Raw genomic sequence first — 20,459 nt, 5'->3', positions numbered from 1 at the left:
TAGGTTACCGCTGGACTTTACAAAGACATAGTTCCCAAAAATCCTATGAAAGAAAATCTTATAAAAGAACTTTCTGAAAGGTATTAAATTTTCCATATTTTTCACAATCTGAATGAATTAAGTATAAATAAAGCCATCAATAGTATTCTTTTGATGAACATGAATCAAAAATATCAAAAATATTGAAAAAAAGTAAAAATTTTTATCTAAATATTGCTTTTTTGGTTTATGTATGAAAGTACGAGTATACAACAAACTGCGCCTACTCCTAGAGTCGTTGACATTAAATCTGTCTGAGACCATGCAAATATCAAGGGCAATAAAACCACTGTTGATCATTGTTATCGATTTATGAATACTAACCCAATAAAAAGTTTAATTATCCTCAGAATGATTTTTTCTCACTCAGTTTACGTCTGTTCGGTAAAAACTTTTTTAAATGTATTATCTTAGGTATTTATACCTAAAATGTCTATTTAAGTTTATAAAATCTTTAAAGTAGAGTCTTCAATTCTAGCTACAAGCTTTTATTCAATAAAAAATTCATGCTTTGCTGGAAGTATTCAACTCACAATATGAACCAACAATATCATTGACAAATTAGATTTATTTAAATAAATGGATTGAATATGAAAATTGTAGGTACCGTCAGCACAAACGAATACATGAGACTGGCTAGAATACAGCGTGTTATAACTAGAATATCTCAACATATTTCGCACACTGAAATGAACTCAAGTTGTTTTTGATCTCGATGGAGTTTTTCGATAAAATCACTATCATTCTTTCGATACAGCAGGCTTATAAGTTATTTCATTGTGAGGTGAACAGTACTATCCAGTTGCATCTTCTTATAACTTGATTTTTACTTGGACACTTAGTAACGTCAAGGCTGCAGTGCATTAGTCCAATCGGGAATTATCAGAGCTAAAAGCTTCACGCCTAAAACATGGGTCCGATTAAATTTTCCTCAAATACATGTGTTCATTTAGTTTAACGGAAGAGTGCTTCGGTTGAAAAATGGTTAAAATCAGTTGATAATTACTCTATTAGGACAGTTTATTTACGAACAAATAAGCTACAGATATGCTAGGCGTGAGCATACCTACAGTGCATCCATGTATCTTGCGGGTCCCTCAGCGCGTGGGCGGTTTTAGTTTATGTACAATAACAAAGTGTTGGAATACAATCATTATTCACCAATTTTCACAATGTTTGAAGCAAAGCGCTCTTCCGTTGCACTAAATGAACACATAGATATTTAGAAGGAAAATTTAATCGGACCCACATCCAAGGCGTGAAACTAGTCTTTCTAAATTTCAACTGGATTGATGCACAGCCTTAAGTGGATGCTATCGTCAGTCATTACGGATAGCGTTGAAGTTTTTTGTTCAGAATTGCATCAAGAATGCGGATCCTATGCCCTTTATTGTATCTCGATGCATAGCATCTGATAATAGCCGAAATAGAAGACATCTAGGGCAGGTGGTGTTGACTAAATGTAGCATCCCCTTAATTCAATGTTCTTAGTGATTTCGCGGCATTTCTTATCCTCGAAGGCTAGTACAGTACATATCTTCAGACGACCTGTATCCTCATGATCAATGACCGGCTATCATATCCATATGTGGCAATGCGATATACAATAGCGCTCACAATTATTTTGACAAAGATAGTAACTGGCTTGATTAAATACAAATATAAAATAAAAGCATCGTTGATATTTCTTATTGAAAGAAATTCGATGTTCTACATAATTGTAGAAATTTAACTCTCCCTCGTTGGAAAATAATGTTAAAATAGAGAAAGATAAGAAGAATTACGGATCAAAAGAATAACGAATTTCATATTATCGAAATACTTTTGAGCACTACTGTAATTAGTTTTGACGGTCGAGTTCAGCTTTACAAGAACTGAATTTCGGCTTGGCGCTCCATAACTTTAATGCAATAGCAGTGCCCCACATGCGACTAGTATCAACAAAACAACTGATTACAAAAAGTGGGCAAACCTCAATGTAAGCTGTGTCCGAATATTTTAACCCTTTCATACATAAATTTGTCCTCACTAGCAATTCACTTGAAATTTTGCATATATGTGCTTTTGGGGTCGTTGATTACGAATCTGAATACAAAATTCGAAAATTTCAAATGACTGATCCAATATGGTGGACAAACAAAAACAGAAAGCAAAATATTGAAAAAATTCTGTAAAACATTTTGGTCTGTATTGAATTTGCGTAAAAATTGGCATTTGGATTTCCATGGTAGACTAGCAGAAAAATCTTTTTTTTCGGGTAAAAGTACGAATTTCGACCATTCGTTTAAATATACTATTTTTGCAATAAATAAATAAATAAATTTGATACTTTTTTGAAACTTATAAATATTTTAAAAACCATGTGGAAACAGAAAACTCAGTAGTTTTCGCGAAAAAAGTAGTTCAATAAATAGAAAGCTGCAAAAAAAAGGTGGGACGCTGAGCATCCCAGCCTGTATTAAAGGGTTATTGTGCTACCACCGGGTAATTAAATTGACAAATAAGATTCTGGGAAAATACATACGAGCTTTGGGGGCAATATTTTGCAAAAAGTATGTTAAGAATTGTATGAGAATGTTCGTAGAATATGTGGGAAAAGTATCGATTTCTAACTTACAAGCCCCCTTGAACCGGAGTACTATTTAGATTTGATGTCAGAGTTAATCGACTGCTCAATTTTCTGTCAATCTTGAACAGTCGTTTTACTGTAGTAGTGGAATTCATATAAATTGTTGCGTAAATAAAGTAAGGGTTTCGATTAAATGATACGACTGTGGTGCATTCTTGAATTTGATGTAGTAAAGATAATAGGAACGCAAGAACTATTAAGATCCAATGGCTTAATCTGCTAACCTCAAACAGCTGTTCCTCTATGAAGTATTAAATCTGTAGTAGCTCATCCGGACAGTATTTTTACCTGTAACTTAAATTCGAACATTCAAGCTGGTCTTATAGTGTGGCTCACTAAAGCGTTTCAAAGGATCACACTCGGATCTGTATTTAATAGTAGTGCAGTATACGTTGAATTTTCAAGACGTAACAATAATAAATTAAAGAAAGATTGTTGAAGTATATTTTTCTGTGAAGTGTTACTAATTGCATGACAGCAACGTTGCACGGGAGTCTTTCAACCCAGACGTACCATACATAAAGGTTTGTCAGAACAAAAATAATTCCGGGTGTTCCACAGAGGCATCCCCTAAAAAGTTTTTCAAAAAGAAAGATCAAAAGAGAGGTTCTGTTAAAAGATAAGCGTTCTATGTTATGTGGAAGCTCGCACACACTTAATTTCTCTCTTTGTTTTTTGCATGTTTTTATTTCAAATTATAAAGAAACCGGTTATAGCATTTTCATTATTATTTCCGTCCAAAATTTATTTTCAACAAAAAGATTACGATCCATAAGATAACAATACATCGAATAGGAATCTTATTTTTTTGAATGAAAAGTTCATAATAAATTATAACCGTCTTATGAAATTGAATTAATAATGCAAAAATCGTTGGATACACTTCGCAAATGTCAACTGGAAACTCAATATTACAAGTCTTTACGTCATAGCCTGATACTTTAATCAAAGCGAGCAAAAGAAAAATTCAATTTCATTCTCCAAAAATTCAGTAAAAAATTATATGAGCGTGATCATTCACATAGCGTAGAATGCTCATCTTGTGATAGAATCTTTCTCTTAAGTCAAAGAAAATTCCTTAGGGGAAACACCCTAATATGCATACGAAACATGCTATGATATAGGCGTCAGAGAACGCGGAGTTAGTAATTTTTTCGTTCCGGTCGGTAATAACGCCAATCGATCTGACACCTATGTATACGCACATACTAGCCGCAAATCCGCGGGTTTGATTACATATAGTTCCGGGTAGTACAAATTTTGAAGTTAAAACAAGCTGCAGATTGTACACAATCTCGTATAACGTTATATCATCGGCTGATTGTGAGAACAAGAACGTCCTATTTCAGAATTTAGTGCAACAAAACCTCATCTTACATGTTGGTTCAAGAAAACTCCATCTCCGAATTTCGTTGAATAGCATTGTATGTCCAAAGTGATCTTCGAGAATATACGACGTTTTTGAAACAAATTCTCAGATGGGGTTTCATTGAACCAAAATCTGAGATGAGGTTTTGTTGAACTAAATTCTGAAATAGGATGTTGTTCTCAGCCGACGGTATGTAAATCGGTCGCTTGGTATTGCGGGAGTTGCAGACAAAAAAAAAGGTTAACCAGTCGATGTTGTGATTTCTCCTTCGTTGAACGCTTTTATTTTCATTCAGTATTTCTCATTTTCCTCTTCGTCCCTCGCCACTGCATGATTTATTTCACGTGACTGTCGACCTTTCGGTGTGTACCCGTGTCATACTTTCACCTCTGCTGCAACCACGGTCTTACATACAGGTCTGGCAACGAAGCCAATTTTCTACAGAGTGGCGTGGTTCTCTTGTTGTCGGTGGTTTTTAGTATTTAAAATAGCCATGTCGCGGCGCTGCTATCTAGGGATGTACGTGGGGTAGGGATGAAAATGTGCCAGCGAAATTATGTTTGAAATGAAGCATATAACCTAAAATCAGCGCGTGCGTCATACTCACGGTCTTACATACGCGTGAAACGCTGTGACGTTAAAAAAAAAAGATGGTTTAACCATGTGCGGTTTCTTTAAACAACATACGTTTATTTCAATTATTACCTTCGTAGATTTATTATTCGTACATACACATGAAATTTATATTTTTTTTTCTTAAAATAAACGAGATTGATATAGATAATTTGTTTACATTTTTTTCTAATATTTAAGTTATAGCCCCGCTTGGGGTTCAATCAAGCTTGGTGGTTTATTCGGTTAGGTCACCGCCTGAATTAATTGAAACGCAAGCGATACAAGTATTTCATAACTTGATAAGTGAACTATAAATTTCAATGATAACGGCTGAAAATAGGAAACGGAGATGATACTCTTTGCCTCTAGTCTCCATACATATATCATTCATAATAATTATATCATACTATCATTTATATTAACTACTTTCATTCATAAGAATTCATCACTTGTAATCGTTGATTATTCATCCCTCGATCACAACGCCGATCTGGGGGCCACAAAGTGAGATAAATAACCGGCCGTGAAATGAACCACCCCCACTACCTTCGTTGCCAGACCTGTATGTAAGACCGTGGCTGCAACCCACGCCAGTATCCTTTGAATATTGTCATGGCATTGTTAGAATCATATTTTTTCCGCTCTCTTTGGCTTTATATTCCTTTTGTAAGTTTAATTTTTTTTATCTCCTGGGCATGCACAATCGATCGTTCAAGGAAATGTCTATCCACAAGCTTGAAGTTCAAGAGAGTCCTGCCAATATTTACATCACGATTACTATCAGTTACCGGGTCGCCCTAGATCACCGCCAATCGTAAATAATCATTCAAGATTAGGCACCAGAATCTTGATCTCAAATTTCATTATGTCGAAAAAATCTTGGATATTTAGGTTGATAAAGAAGACATTGTTACACGTCATCATTTCGTCCCCGGATGTGGGCCCTCCTCAGGACATTTTTGATTAATCTCTCAGCAAACAAACAAAAAAAGAGACATTTAAAACAAATTTCACCGTTTATCATCAACCGACATTACAGAGAATTAATTCAGACAAACATTATAGTACACTCACGATTAGAGATGACAGAAGAATTACTTCATACTTTTATACACAGTAATATCTCTGGAACTTTTCACGATTAAAAATTTTAACATATAACTGACATAACAGGGGGGAGTTTAATTGCAATCCCAAAAACCAAACTGCATCAACAGGCACAAAGTAGCAAATCATAAAATATATAATATGCAAAGGCGGAAACGTTGTAAGAACCTGCTTTCAACCGGCATTTTTCGAATTTAGAACGGAGATTAACCTCAAACTAAATTAACACAGAATTCAGAAAAGACCCTCACACGCTAATTCATCGATGACATCTCAAAAGGACCCACGTTTTTTCTGTTATTCTTTTTCTTATCGAACTCTCCTTCAAGTATTAATTAAATTGATTTTGTAAAAATTCAAAAAAGTGAAAAATCTTTCAGACAAAATTTGTATGGTTCAAAAGAGCTGTGACCTGAATGTTTCTGTTTTGGTCCCCTTCTTTCAGTTATTATTTTTCATAAAAAGTTTTCAAAAAAAACTCTTGAAAAAAATCGTGTGTCTATTTTTGAACTGGAAAATAATTTAAAAAATCGGTAATCTGATCGAAGCTATAGTATGTGTTATAATAGATTTTTAATTGGTATGAATACAGAAAAAACGATTTAAAAATTGACAAAAAGATAAGGCCCCACTCTGAACCTTGCGTAAAACTGCTTAATTTCGGAAACCAAATGCCTTTTTTTCTTGTTTTCCACAAATAAATTTTGTTGTTATTGAGATGAGTTTAAAGAATCGTAGGGTAAAGACAAATGATTAAAAAAATATGAAAAAATTCTTAGAAGCCGTTCAATGGTTGTAGTAACGCATAAAAAATTCTAGGTGGAATTAAAAAATGTCATGGTCAACCATTTACTGAGTTGGCGTTGAAGCCCCACACATACACACACAGGCGTCCATTCCAAATGGTCAGGCATGATTTTCTAGACCCTGTAACGTTAAGATCTAGTGAAAACTTGACTTTTTATTTTTAAGGTAATTACAATAACTTCCTGTTTTCTCTGAGAGCAGAAAAACGGGAAGTTCGAAACGCTCCTACATTCAATATCGCGAAAGTGGTACGATCTGTAAAAAAACGAATTCTGCCAACTTTTATTCTCCATTAAATCAAACAACTTTTGTTTCAAGTATTTTTCAGCAACACTTTTAGTTTTCGAGACATTTGACTGGATTGATTATAATGGGGCACCCTCTGTATTGACAACTGTAAGCCTCGCGATGCAGTTCTTGAAACCAACTCACTATTGTTCGACTCGAGTAATTAGTTGTACTGATTGTAATTGTTTTTGGAGAATTTCAATATCATGTCAGATCCATTTAATATTACATCAATTCACTTATGATTCTTGAAACAGGGTTTCAGTAAATATGAATCTTACGTGACTGATGATCAGCATCGTTTCCGGTAATTTTATTGCGATTTAAAAAGTTTTCGAATTAAAAGTAGCCACTTTTCTTGGGATACCGTATGCTTCCTATTCATTTTTAAACAAGTAAAATGTCATATTCTAATCACCTTTTGTGAAAAATCAAGATTATGTCTCATCCTAAATGCCCACGCCAAATGCTTGAAGCTTGAGAATACGAATGAGGAATCATATAGGTAGAATTGCTTACTTTTAGTATTTACATGATACTCAAACAAATCTGAGCTGTAAATAACCACCAGTAATAGGTCATCGTCATACAAGCACATACGAATCACGATTATAAATACATGAATAAGTCGAATGCAATTCACCGGTGCGATGAAAATCGCAAAATAAAAACGTCATACTTATTTCTTCATTTAACTAATTTCTTACAGTTTTTGTAGACAACGTCAAAAGATTCCCTTTAAAACGTACAATTAAAAAAAAAAAATGGTGATTGTAGTAAACATAATAGTACATCACCAACGCCAATCTGACTATGAGAATCGTTGAACCAGCTGACTAGAAATCCCGACCTCATTGTAAATGCGAGCTGAAGGCAGAGTACAAGGTATGGAACGGAGGGAGAGGGAGGGTCAATTCTATTCGTCACGGTGTAAATGTTATCATTTACATAAATAACACACAAGTAAGACACACCCAAAAATAACAGCATCGAAATAACACTTGCGAATCTCATTATTTACAACAATAACACACGAAAATGACACGTATATCGGCCTCCGTATGACAAGGGTATAACCGAAGCCACAACACAAAATCACGTAATAATACGTGGAAGGTGATTGTAGCAATCTAAGATTTAGAATCAATTCGACCTTCGTATGACAAGGGCATAACCGAAACCATAACGCACATTCATGTACGAAAAACGCGGAATCTGGATGTCGTAGCCTAAACGTTAGAATGAATTCAACAAAATATGAAAATATATTTTGCCAAAATAATGTACCGTATTACAAGCGAACGTTGTGTGCAATTCCTATCACATATTCCTAAACATCTCGTGCGTATGTTTTTATTTTATTTGCTGTTTTTACGTTATGTTATTTCAACGTGTGTATTTTTAACATTATGTTACTTGACGTGTGATTTTGACGCTATTATTTAGACATGAAACCAGCCTATGAGGAGGCTCTTTCTGATTCTTGCCACCGGAGGCTATTACAGTGCATAACCTATATTTGAAAGTCATATACCAGTAATATATTCATACAGTTCGGTGTGACATGCAGGTATCCGAGTCAAGCGCTCACCGCGCATGCTAGCGAAGAAAGTACGTACTGTTTGATTGTTGCGGTCTTACAGCCACCCATATGTCGAGGTAATCCTCATTCTCTCTACTCCTTACGGTTTAAGTATTCGTGGCCTTTGGAGGGCAGTAAGTGCAGAATATGGCCTGAATTGAAATTCAGTCCACTATAAAACCCCATGCACACAACTCTGCGTTATGGTCCCTGTGAAGGTCAAACATGAATAGTTGACTAAGGCGAAATGGTCAAAGTTAGTAAGTTGACCGGACTAGATACACAGGTGCCAGCTTTGTCGTCTTCTCATGTAGACTGGCCACCCTAAGCCTTAATTGTCAGTCGCGGCATATAAAGGCCATGTAGATGATGCGAATTTTTCTAGGGTAAAGAAATCTCAAATTATTGATGGAATGGTTTGAGAAGGTTCGGCAAACTTTTGTTGTTAACTGAGTAATGAGTCATAAACACCGCACAACTACTACAACCAACAAGGAAAGTGTTAGAGCTCTGGATCATGTATTCTGCTCAAATTTTTCGGGGTGTTTCTTTAACCCATGATATAGAGCTTTGAGTGTGTAATTCCAGCCATCGCACTTCTCTTTACCCAAGTCAGAATTGATGAAATTATGATTTTCAGTAATGTATTTTCGTATTAAATATGATCTTTCATTGTCCTCCATTTGAGTTATGATGACAGGCCCTCGTAGATTCGAGTGTAAATGGATATATAATAGAGTGTGTCATTTTAGGGTAATATTTTTTTTTTTTACCAGCACCCGAAAAGTCTTTAGTTCACATCTAAAAACGTATCCTCGCGCAAGGGGAGCGCTGTCAAAAAATATTTAGAGGTAGCTCAACGGCATTGAAATTTTCCCATTTGATTAACATGGGAAATTTTTTTTTTTCACTACTATTGGTTCTCCCAAGTCTGATTAAATCGTGAGGTATTTTCCCTATAGGGTTTTATAGGAAATCGAATTCTCTACAAAAAACGTCTCTTGACTTTTGTCTGTAAAATCAACGGCTTGTGACGCCGAATAAATAATAATCTAACAGCCGAAGTTTGTTATTCATCATAGCTACGATAGCATTTATTCTTATCGACGTTTCTTCATAAAAAGTTATCGAAAAATTAGTTACTTTTATAAAATTATTATTTGACAACAACTCTAATATACATATTTTCGTAGAAAATTAGGTTTGCACATCAATTACTCGTAAGCCGTTGATTTTACAGACAAAAGTCAAGAGACGTTTTTTGTAGAAAATTCGATTTCCGATAAAATCCTATAGGGAAAATACCGTACGATTTAATTAGACTTGGGAGAACCAATAATAGCGAAAAAAAAATTTTCCCGTGCTAATCAAATAGGAAAACTTCAATGCCGTTGAGCTACCTCTAAATATTTTTTGACAGCGCTCCCTTTGCGCGAGAATTTGTTTTCAAATGCGAACTAAAGACTTTTCGGTTGATGAACAAAAAAAAAATATCCCCCTAAAATGACAGACCCTAATTATATAATTATTTCAAAGCAGTAGTCAAGTTTAAGCTGCGGATTCCACACTACTTGATCTGTTGCAAATTAAACGAAGAAGGTCCAATGGATAAAATTAAACATTCAAAGTTTCGTATCTTGGACCGAGAAGAGCCCTACAAGTGCCAGCGAAATCCTTGAACCGGAGGTCCGATGCTCTCCTTGTAAACTGATTTCTTTTAGCTCTTTCCTTTAGTAGAATAATGGATTCTGGCTGAACTGGCTTTTCTATCTTGCAGGCGAAAACATTTCCGCTGCATAATCCTGTCAACCAATAGTGTTTCAGTATCTTGCGCATGCACAGTCACTCAATGTACTAACTTTCATCATTTCATCTGGGTATATCAAGAAATACGTGTCTCGGACCTAGTTGGTAAGGTAGTACGAATCTTTGTGACCATGAATGATTCAGGGAAAGTTATTTCCTTGCGCGCTTACGCCGAATAATCAAAAACTGCCGCGTTGCAAGGTGGGCCTACGTACTGTAGGCCACTCTCGAGATCGCATGAAAACATACTTCTTTTACAGACAACGTAAAAAGATTTCCATCTTAAGGATCGAAAATCAATTTTTGGCAAACCAAAATGCTTTATTTCTATTGTTCCGTTTCTGTAAAAGTAACAAGATCAAAATCAATCAAGAACACAGCTTTTGTAGAAAGAAACCTTGATACTTAATTATGGCGTATTCATTACTTACAGAATTTATTATATGTAGAATAAGATCATGATGCTGATCTGTTTCTATTGAACATCTTTTGATGGCTTGCAGACGCATAATGATTTTGAATGGTCCATCCTCTCCCTTTCTCCACACAGACCATATAATGGGCTTCAGGAGACACACTCCACTTGGATATGGCGGGTTTCGGCTAGTGAGGACTATCATTATGGTTGCTGTTATTATTATTATTTATCATTTATAGTGAAGTTGTCAGACATATATTGACTGTACTCACAAATTTTGCGACTCCTGCATTTGCCCCAATCCTTTTTCTTTTTTATTCAAAAACTGATGGTCACCACTCGGGAAAACGTTGACCCAAAGGAATATCGAGAAGAAAAATGCCCATGGGAAGGAATTCTTCAATCATTGTTTAATTAGGTGTGAAACATTCATTTGAAATCACAAAATATATTTTCTGTTGACATGATCTGAACTTTTCGAACACGGTATATAATGCATGTAGATGCATTTGAAGATGCAGGGCTATCCAACAAACCCGGTATTGACATAAATATTTTTTCCAAAACTTATTTAGGAAGTCCGATTTCCGAAGCCTCAAAGTACCATTACCGAAGAGTGTGATCAAATGACGCTGACGCGTATGCATAACTAGAATTCTCGATTTTATACACTAGGGCTATTTTGGCGCATGTGTACTACCCAATATCTCAATTGGCTGTACTATATCATTCAACGTAAATTACCTAACACCAACTTCACGTGCTTTCAGTGGAACCTTAGTTGCTTTTCAAATGAAACTTTTCTTCACAGGCATTGGAAAAAATAGCACGTGTTATCGGAAATTACCCACGTTCCGCCCTTCTGATACAACATATCACTTCCAGGCAACCTCATGTTTTCTACTTGGTTTTATTCGTCTGGATAAACAGCAAGGCTAAAAATTTTTATTCATCACCAAAAGCTTTTATGATTTTATGAACCAAAACGATGATACAGAGAGAGAGAGAGACAGAGAGAGAATTGGATGGATATTTCAAAGTCAGGTCGACAGTGTCCAAAGGAATCATTTCATCCATTAAAGTTGCAGGGCTGCAGAAGGTCTAGTTTCGGGTACAAGGAAATAATGAGGAAGTCATGTGAGGTCACGTTTCGTTGCATACAATTCAAGGAAGGAGAGAGCGAATAAGAGAAAAAGGTAGCCAAAATTTTTATACAGTTCTAGGTTAACAATTTGCCACTGTAAAAGCAAAACAAATATAAGTATTGAACTTTTAAAGGTAACGGGTGAATTTTTCACAAGAGTAGGCGACGAAGAGATTTATGGATATAGAAATAGAGATAGAAGAGCGAGTGACGCACACGGGTGGCCAGAGCTTGTCTTACAAGGTCAGGTCAACCAACCACCGCCCATGCCTTTGATGCTTGAAACTGGTGTTTTCGGTTGAATAATTGATGCCCCCTGTATGAATTAGAAGGTACAACGCGCTTCGTGAGTATACTATTATACGTTTTAGTATAAGCCAGGTATTTCCACGGGGCCGGTATGCTGTATTCATGCGGTCATATGTGCACACATATTGTATAGCAAATTACGTTTTTCACGTAGCCATTGAATACACGTATTACCATATTTACTCAAGGATAAAATTATTTTGATAAATATTTGAGGTGTTGTTTGTTTGCAGCCTGATGAATCGGGTGTAAATGTACTCATCTTTCACGCATGATACAGAATAATATTATTCTATTGGCGAATACGTTTCGGGACACGTTTCACTTCGTGGATATAATGACTGAAAGACCGTCTGGCATCGTTGCATTCTGAATCAGAATCCACGAAACAAACTCATACTCAGTACATAAAAAGCATTTCCTGCTAAATTGATTCAGCTTTGAGCTCACTATTTTCAATACGGACAAAAGCTTTTTTGAAAGACAGTAAAACGAGCAGTAGAGCCTCCAAGACCCAAGAATTATTTATTTCTAAACTTCTCTTTCAATGGTTTTTGTTTTATGAATATTCAAACATTTTTGATGTATTTGAAATATTCTCATAATATTTTTTTTTTTTTTGTCGATCTTACCAAGATCTTCTTCACGATAGAGTCAATCTTACTGCTACTGTTCTTGGCAATTTAAAATTTTTTGATTTATCATCATCAACCCTGTTACGAGTGTCTAAAGGCTCGTAAATTACTTTTTATATCATAACAAACTTATTCGAATTATAAAGATATTGGAATCGAGCTGAAATAAAAATTTTCAAAAATAGATAAGAAATGAATTAAAAATTAATATCCCATCTTCAATTTTGTCAGAGTCAAAAATGTTTCAGAATTTTTGCGGAATTATAGAAACGTTTACATCAAACATACAAAGAACTGAAGAAAAACAGATAAATAATATAATGATTCCGCGATGGAATCAATCTAACGTAAAAATGTAATGATTGGTACAAAAACTGGAAATTTTGACAATACCAGAAAAATTTGAAAAAGGTGGAACCACAACAATGTTTGAATATGCAGAGCTCAAAAACTGTTGCTTGAAAAAGTGAAAAAAATTGAATCTTGAATTTTAGAAATCTCACCTTAGCTCAAAAAAATGTTAGATGAATTGAAAATGACGTATTTTAAATCTGGTCGAAATGGTATGAATGCCCCGTAAATACCCTCAACTAAATGCACACGATTTTCACCAACCTGCAGCATTGCAGTACTTACGCTGTATGACATTCAAACTTGAAATAAACTTATCAATGATTCAGACTCAGAGAGTACTGCGGAATTTTGCTTCATGTATTGCATTATACTGTTGTGTATTATGCACCATTCGAATTGCGAAAATTTTGAACATTTGTACCTGCAGCTAGCATGATTGAGGCGAAAGTACAAAAAAGATATGTAACATCATATACATTAGTGTTGGTCACATCTGGTCACAACGCAATGTCGATGATCCTTCAGAATACTCGACTTTCTTTTTCCTTGTTTTTAAATTGAGTAGCAATTTTAATGGAGGGATAACTTTGATTAACTCATTCGCTTTTTTGTACACTAGTGTACAATCTTGATTTTCGTTCTTGACGATTTTCTCGAGATGTAATGCATGTTAAATAATTAGAAAAAATTGAAATACGAGTTCTTACGGTTTTCTGAAAAACAGATGGCCACTATTTATTTTAAAGAATTATTCTCATAATCGGAGAAACACGCAAATTAAAAAAAAAAACTCAATTTCTAAAACATGTCCAAAACATCTCAAAATCGTCGAAAAAGTGTTTTTCGTTCAAATAAACGCATTTTAAGTCAACATTTTAATTTTAAAATAAGCGGGTTAATGCATTTCGACTTTATACAATGAAATAAAAAATGAGAAGAATTGTGAAATAAAATATGATGTCACATAAATCCATGAAACAACCATGTAATTATTATCAAAATTCAGATAGAGCTGATCAGCTGCTATTTCAATATTTTATGCAGTAAACGTCAAATCACAAATTAAATATAGTTGGACCTCTACTCATTCAGACCAATTAGGCAGCGATGTAGCCATCGCATATAATATACGTATATACAAGGTCATGAGTGCCATTGAGAATTGGAAAACGTTATCATCGTTCCTTTTTTGAATTTCTGCCAGCAAAAACTGGAAACTTAGGAAAGATTCCAGAATTGTTGCAGCCATCTTTCCAATGTCTATTTTCGATTGTCTTAGCAGAAGTATGCTTATACAATTGAAGCTCGGAGATGTTATTGCAAAATTTTTTCAGCGAAAGTGAATTCCAATTCCTTTAAGGTTCCATTTTGTTTTCAATTTTGTATGTGTACAGACCACGCATATTTTTCTGCCCATGATTACGAACATCACAAGATTAATTGTGGAAAACAATAATTTTAGTAAATATTGATTCATTTATTCATCTCTGTTCCCTTGCTAAATCCTATTTAAAGTGACTCATACATATATAATCAGGGTCCCTTTCTGGAAATGAATTTTCACTTCACTTGATACCTCTGCATGCTTTCAATTCGATAGAAATTGCATTTCTAATATAGGCTTATGGAGGCATAAGGTAGCATTGAAAGATACAATTTCTATTGAAGTGAATGTGTATATATATATATATATATATATATATATGTGATAAGTATACAATACCAAGAAATGACGATGCAGTAAGGAAAAGCTGGTTTAAAAAGGTCGTGAAGGCCTGGAATAGTCGGTAAGCAACATAAATGACGAAATCACCAACCTGTTACTGGGTGGACCATCCCTCAGGTCCAACAACCACTTCGTCTAAAGTTCGGGTTGGCTTCGGGTTCTTCCCCCTTCGTTAGGTCGGTTGTGTATATATCCCCGTGGTTGGAGAACAAGGGCAGCGCGGGGGATGACGGTGGCGTCGTAATTCGCGATCGCGTTCGAGGTGGTCCAGAGACCTCCGCACAAGGTAGATACTGACGGGCAGACGGCCCGGCTTGAACTGCCCGGGTCTCCCTGTCGCCACCCTCATCCCACCGTCGACTCGATAGGCTCACCGCGCAAGCTCAGACTATTGCGAAAGCTTTCGCTCAGGAACCTCGCGCGTCACGCCGCTATATCTTACAAATAAATTATCAGAAGGACGATGGGATCAAACGGAATGGCACGGAAAGGGGGGGAGGGGGGGAGATGGCAGGAAACAACACATTCCGTCGTGATGTGCAAAAACCAAAGCCAAGTGCCGAGAGACCCTTGAAAAGGCCAGCCGACTAACAGAAATTCTTAAGGTGTTTTGTGTGTGGTGTCACGTGACCGACTTCAAAGTTTTAGCGAGAATCCATTTCATTCCTTCGTAAAACTTTAAATCTTAGACTGTGCTTAAGAATCGTGCCAATTTTTCCTGTTTTTTTTTCTGTTTGTGAAGTATTAGTGACCAGGAGGTAGATTGAAGAATGAAGAAGGTTTTATCGAAATCCGGTCGGGTATATAGAAATATTTAATTGTTGGGCAAACGAACATGTTTGCGTTTGCGACGTTTCGGCCGGGCCCTGCCGACCATCATCAGACTATAATAATTACAAAATGTTTCAGAAAACAATTTTAATTGGAACAGAGACTATGTTGGTAAGAATAGTTGCTGTTATTTTAACTTAGTTATATAATATATATTGTCACATGTTTAAGTGACAATTTTGAGGTTAAGTGTAAAAATTGCGGTTAGCGAAAATAGTATGAAATATAGGTTACATGAATGAAATTTGACGACTAAAGAAGTTAATAATTGTGTAAGAATTGAATTAAAAAGAGATTAAACAAGATATAGACGGATTACTCACAAAATTTGACGACATGTGCCTGCTTAGGTGTTGTTAGTTCAGCATTTTGGACGGAAGTGAAAATTAGCGGATATCGATCAAAAATCTATGGTAATGAGGTGTGATGTTGATCTATGTTGGAGCAAAATGGATTTGAGACTGATAACAACATACTAAGGGCGCCAATTTTGAAAACTAGAGAATATTAGAGTATAGATGGCTGAGATGTTGGATATCTGTGCGCTTGTTGACAGAGTTACTTTTGTTCTTGAAAATATGAATCATTTCCTTAATATTACGTTTATACCAATAAGGTTCTGTAGCTAAGGTTATGGAGTTATTAAGATCAAAATGATGTCCAAGACTCAAGGAGTGTTCTGCTAGAGCGCATCTTTCAGTATCATGGCATTTAATATTTGAGCGATGGCCAGAAATTCTATTTTTTAAATGTTGTGACGTCTGTCCAATATAACTTTTGCTACAGTCTCGACATGGTATTTTATACACACAATTGATTTTATCTAAATTAGGAGTTACAGATTTTAAATGAGAAAAGAGAGAATATTTAGTAGTATTATTAATTCTAAACGTAATTTCGATGCCTTCAATTTTAAAAACTTTTTTAATTTGGCTAGAAAGATTTTTAATATAGGGTATAGAGATGGTGTTCTTAAATTTGTCATTATCATTAGGTTGATTGTTCGAGTCTATATTCCAATCAATCGAATTGTACATTTTTTCAACTCTATACTTTTTAATATCACTAATGGATTTTAAAGGGTAGCCATTTGAAATAAGAGTTGTTTCTACGAGTTTTAAGTTTTTTTTGAGAAATTGAGGGTTAGAAATTTTAAGACAACGATCGAACAAGGCTATGGCGACAGATTTTTTATGTTTCATAGGATGATTTGAACGATAACGAATGTATCTACCAGACCAAGTTAGTTTGTGATGCCAATATAGGATTACAGTATCGTTTTGATTAATCACCAAGGTGTCAAGAAAACTGATTTTACCATCTTTTTCCAACTCAATTGTAAATTGTATGCGAGGGTGAAAATTGTTAAATTTATTCAGAAGGAATTGTAAGTTTTCTTTTTTTACACAAGTTATAATATCGTCTACATAACGATTGTGGAAAGGGAGACTAAAGGGGAGCTGTGAGATAATTTTTGTTCAAAATGTTCAAGTACTAAATTCGCTACCACTGGGCTAGATGGTGAGCCCATGGCTACACCAAAAATTTGTTGGTAAAATTTTTCTTGGTAGGCGAAGTAGCAAGAGTCTAGACAAAGTTTTGTAGCTGCAAAAAATTCTTTTTTGTTTATGTTAGTGTGTGATTTTAATTTGGGCCAATTTTTAGTGATTATAGAGATTGCTAAATTTGTTGGAATATTAGTAAACAGTGATTTGACATCTAAGGAGATCAATAGGTGTTCTCTGGGGACTGGTGTATTACTGATTTTATTTACAAACGACCAAGTGTCCTTGATGTGATAGTTGGATTTACCTGTGATGTTAGAGAGTACACTAGAGCAGAATCTGGAGATTTTGTACGTAGGTGAATTGATGTTGCATACAATTGGTCTGAGAGATACATTGATTTTGTGTATTTTTGGTAGAAAATGTATCTTAGGAGGCAGAGAGTTGTAGGTTTTGAGATTTTTTGCCGAGCTTGAATCTATAAATTTTTTCTGGTGCCACAGGCTTATCATATCATTGACTTGTTTTGTATCTTATTGGTGGAATCACGAGAGATAAGAGTGTATGTGTTGGAATCATTAAGAATATGTTGGCATTTTTGTTCAAAATCCATCTTGTCCATGACGACTGTTATATTGCCTTTGTCAGCATCAGTGACGACTAAGTGGTTATGATGTTTTGAAAATTCTTTTGTTAGTTTTACTTTGGAAGTTTTTTGACAGTAAGATTCAAGTGGATTCTTAACAAGTCTGTTTCCAATGAGTTTGCTAATATTCGATCTGACTCTATCTGTCGTGATGCCATCTTTGGTGATGAGAGCTCATTCGACACTACTTAAAATATCATGAATATGTAAATTTACATTTTTATACGATAGTCCATGATTGGGACCGAGTGATAAAGTATCTTTAATTTCAGAAGGTAAATCTGTATTAGATAAATTCACTAACCATTTGTCAGTGGAAGTTGCTTTAGGAGCCTGTATAGACTTAAGTTTGTTCAATTTATTAATATTATCAGTTTTAATAGCATTAAAAAGGCGATTAGCTTTCTCTATGTCTAAATTAAAGTTCCTGTATTCTTTTTTTTTTTTTCATCACAACTGATTTTGAGTGATTCCATTCTCGAATAGGTAGGTATCGAGCGTTTTAAGGGCTCACATATCCCTGCGCGCGTTGAACACCGAGTAAATTTGAAAAATCATCATAAAGGTTATGAAGAGAAAAAAAAGTAATTGCTCATTTCACATTTTTTATCAACTTTTTAACTATAAGAAAAAAATTTTGTTTCTAAATATTATTTTACTTACGGGTATAAATGGACTACTGGTAAAAACCATGGCATCTCCATATCAACACCATAACTTCAACCAAAAATTATCCATCTACGAAAAATAAAAAAGAATCTTGTAAAATAATGTAGTGGTAACAGTCTGACAAAAGAATCTTTTTTTTCAAAAACAAAGAAATTAGAGTATTTAAAACTTTAGTATGCAATTGAATAAAAAAAAATTAGTTTTCAATAATTAATACAAAATTGTCCAACCAAAAAGTTTAAAAAACCTCTTGTCAGACTATAGAGAAAATAATGATCAAGATTAAAAAAAAGCATTTAAAAAATATTTAAAATTGACTAAGTCATCGTGCTGACATTGTCTAAAAACATAGTTTCGAGAAAAACACGTTGAAAGTTTCTGATAGGTACAACGTGAACTTACGGCTAGTCCCCAATTTCAATTTTTTTTTTTTTTAAATTTATAATAACCTTTAGCCGTATATATACTAGACTGGGCCAAAAAAATTGACCATTTTTTTTTTGAAAAATATATTGAGAATATCATGCAGTATGGCAAAAAAAAAATTTCATGAAATTTTAAGCCCTTAATATTAACTTTAAGAGGTCTATCATCGCTATTTTTGATTTTTAGTAATAATTTAATGTTTTACGTCAGAACTGTCGAAATATTGAAGTGAAAAAATTTATGTTCACTTATCCCTTTATAAAATTAAATTCCCTACAAAAAAGGTCTGATTATAGATTTTTGTCAAACAAGCCGTTTCCGAGTAATTAAGCTTAATAAATTGATATAAAATTTCTCGATTTGACTTTTTTAATTTGGAATTTCGTGACTAACGAATCAATGAATGTATAAAAAGGATCGTGACAGATTCTTGAAGGAAATTTAATGTTCTACAAAAAAGATCTCTTAATATTTTTGCCTCAATTTAATTTTTCAAAAGTTATTCTCAATTGAAATTTCAAGTTTTTCTTCAATTTTAATTGAGAATAACTTTTGAAAAATTAAATTGAGGCAAAAATATTAAGAGATCTTTTTTGTAGAACATTAAATTTCCTTTAAGAATCTGTCACGATCCTTTTTATACATTCATTGATTCGTTAGTCACGAAATTCCAAATTAAAAAAGTCAAATCGAGAAATTTTATATCAATTTATTAAGCTTAATTACTCGGAAACGGCTTGTTTGACAAAAATCTATAATCAGACCTTTTTTGTAGGGAATTTAATTTTATGAAGGGATGAGTGAACATAAATTTTTTCACTTCAATATTTCGACAGTTCTGACGTAAAACATCAAATTATTACTAAAAATCAAAAATAGCGATGATAGACCTCTTAAAGTTAATATTAAGGGCTTAAAATTTCATGAAATTTTTTTTTTTGCCAGACTGAATGATATTCTCAATATATTTTTCAAAAAAAAAAAATAGTCAATTTTTTTGGCCCAGTCTAATATATACATTTGTGTTTTCATATGAAATATCCCTGCATGAGTGTGAACTCGTGCGCAGGGTTGTGAGGTGTTTTTATATGCAGTTTTGTGCGTTTTAAGTGTGGTCTGTGATGTGTATTCTATCCTAAGTTATGCCTTAGTAGGTAGGTGTTTCATTTCTTCATTTTTCTATCCTTTTTTCTTTCCAGGTTTTCTCCGGTCTCCGTTTCTCCCATGATTGTTCCGTTCCGTGCTTTTCATGTTTTATATACAATGCTTTGTTAGGTCGTCATATAGTGTTCTCCCTATCTGTAGTAGCCATGGTGTTATCGACTTTTTGAAGGAATACATTGTCATTTCTTTAATTTCCGATGGTAGTCTGTTGTTTGCTTTATTTGCAATATATTCTTCCATTTGTTGTCCATGTTTGGTGTATGTTTTTGTAATTTCCAGCTTTCCCATTTCTTTTGCTCTCGTGTGGTAGGAATGTTGTCATTGCCTTAACGCTATCTCATTCGGGTTTTTATAAAGTCTGATCATTATGACTTTCAGATACTGCTGCCT

General features: G+C 34.4%; 1 protein-coding gene across 2 annotated transcripts in view; it reads right to left on the bottom strand.

The window, feature by feature from the left end:
* Window positions 1-15,131, bottom strand: part of LOC107217405 (regulating synaptic membrane exocytosis protein 1) — a 1,749,170-nt gene extending 1,734,039 nt beyond the window's left edge. For both annotated transcript variants that reach the window (XM_046745888.1, XM_046745889.1), the window contains exon 1: window positions 14,920-15,131. The gene's annotated coding sequence lies outside the window, so the exon portion shown is untranslated. The remainder of the gene's footprint in view (window positions 1-14,919) is intronic.
* Window positions 15,132-20,459: the final 5,328 nt, after the last annotated feature.

The sequence above is a fragment of the Neodiprion lecontei genome, chromosome 7, assembly GCF_021901455.1.
Source record: "Neodiprion lecontei isolate iyNeoLeco1 chromosome 7, iyNeoLeco1.1, whole genome shotgun sequence".
NCBI lineage: Eukaryota > Metazoa > Arthropoda > Insecta > Hymenoptera > Diprionidae > Neodiprion > Neodiprion lecontei.
Note: the sequence above shows the minus strand (reverse complement) of the source record. Positions and strands in the feature narration are given on the sequence as shown.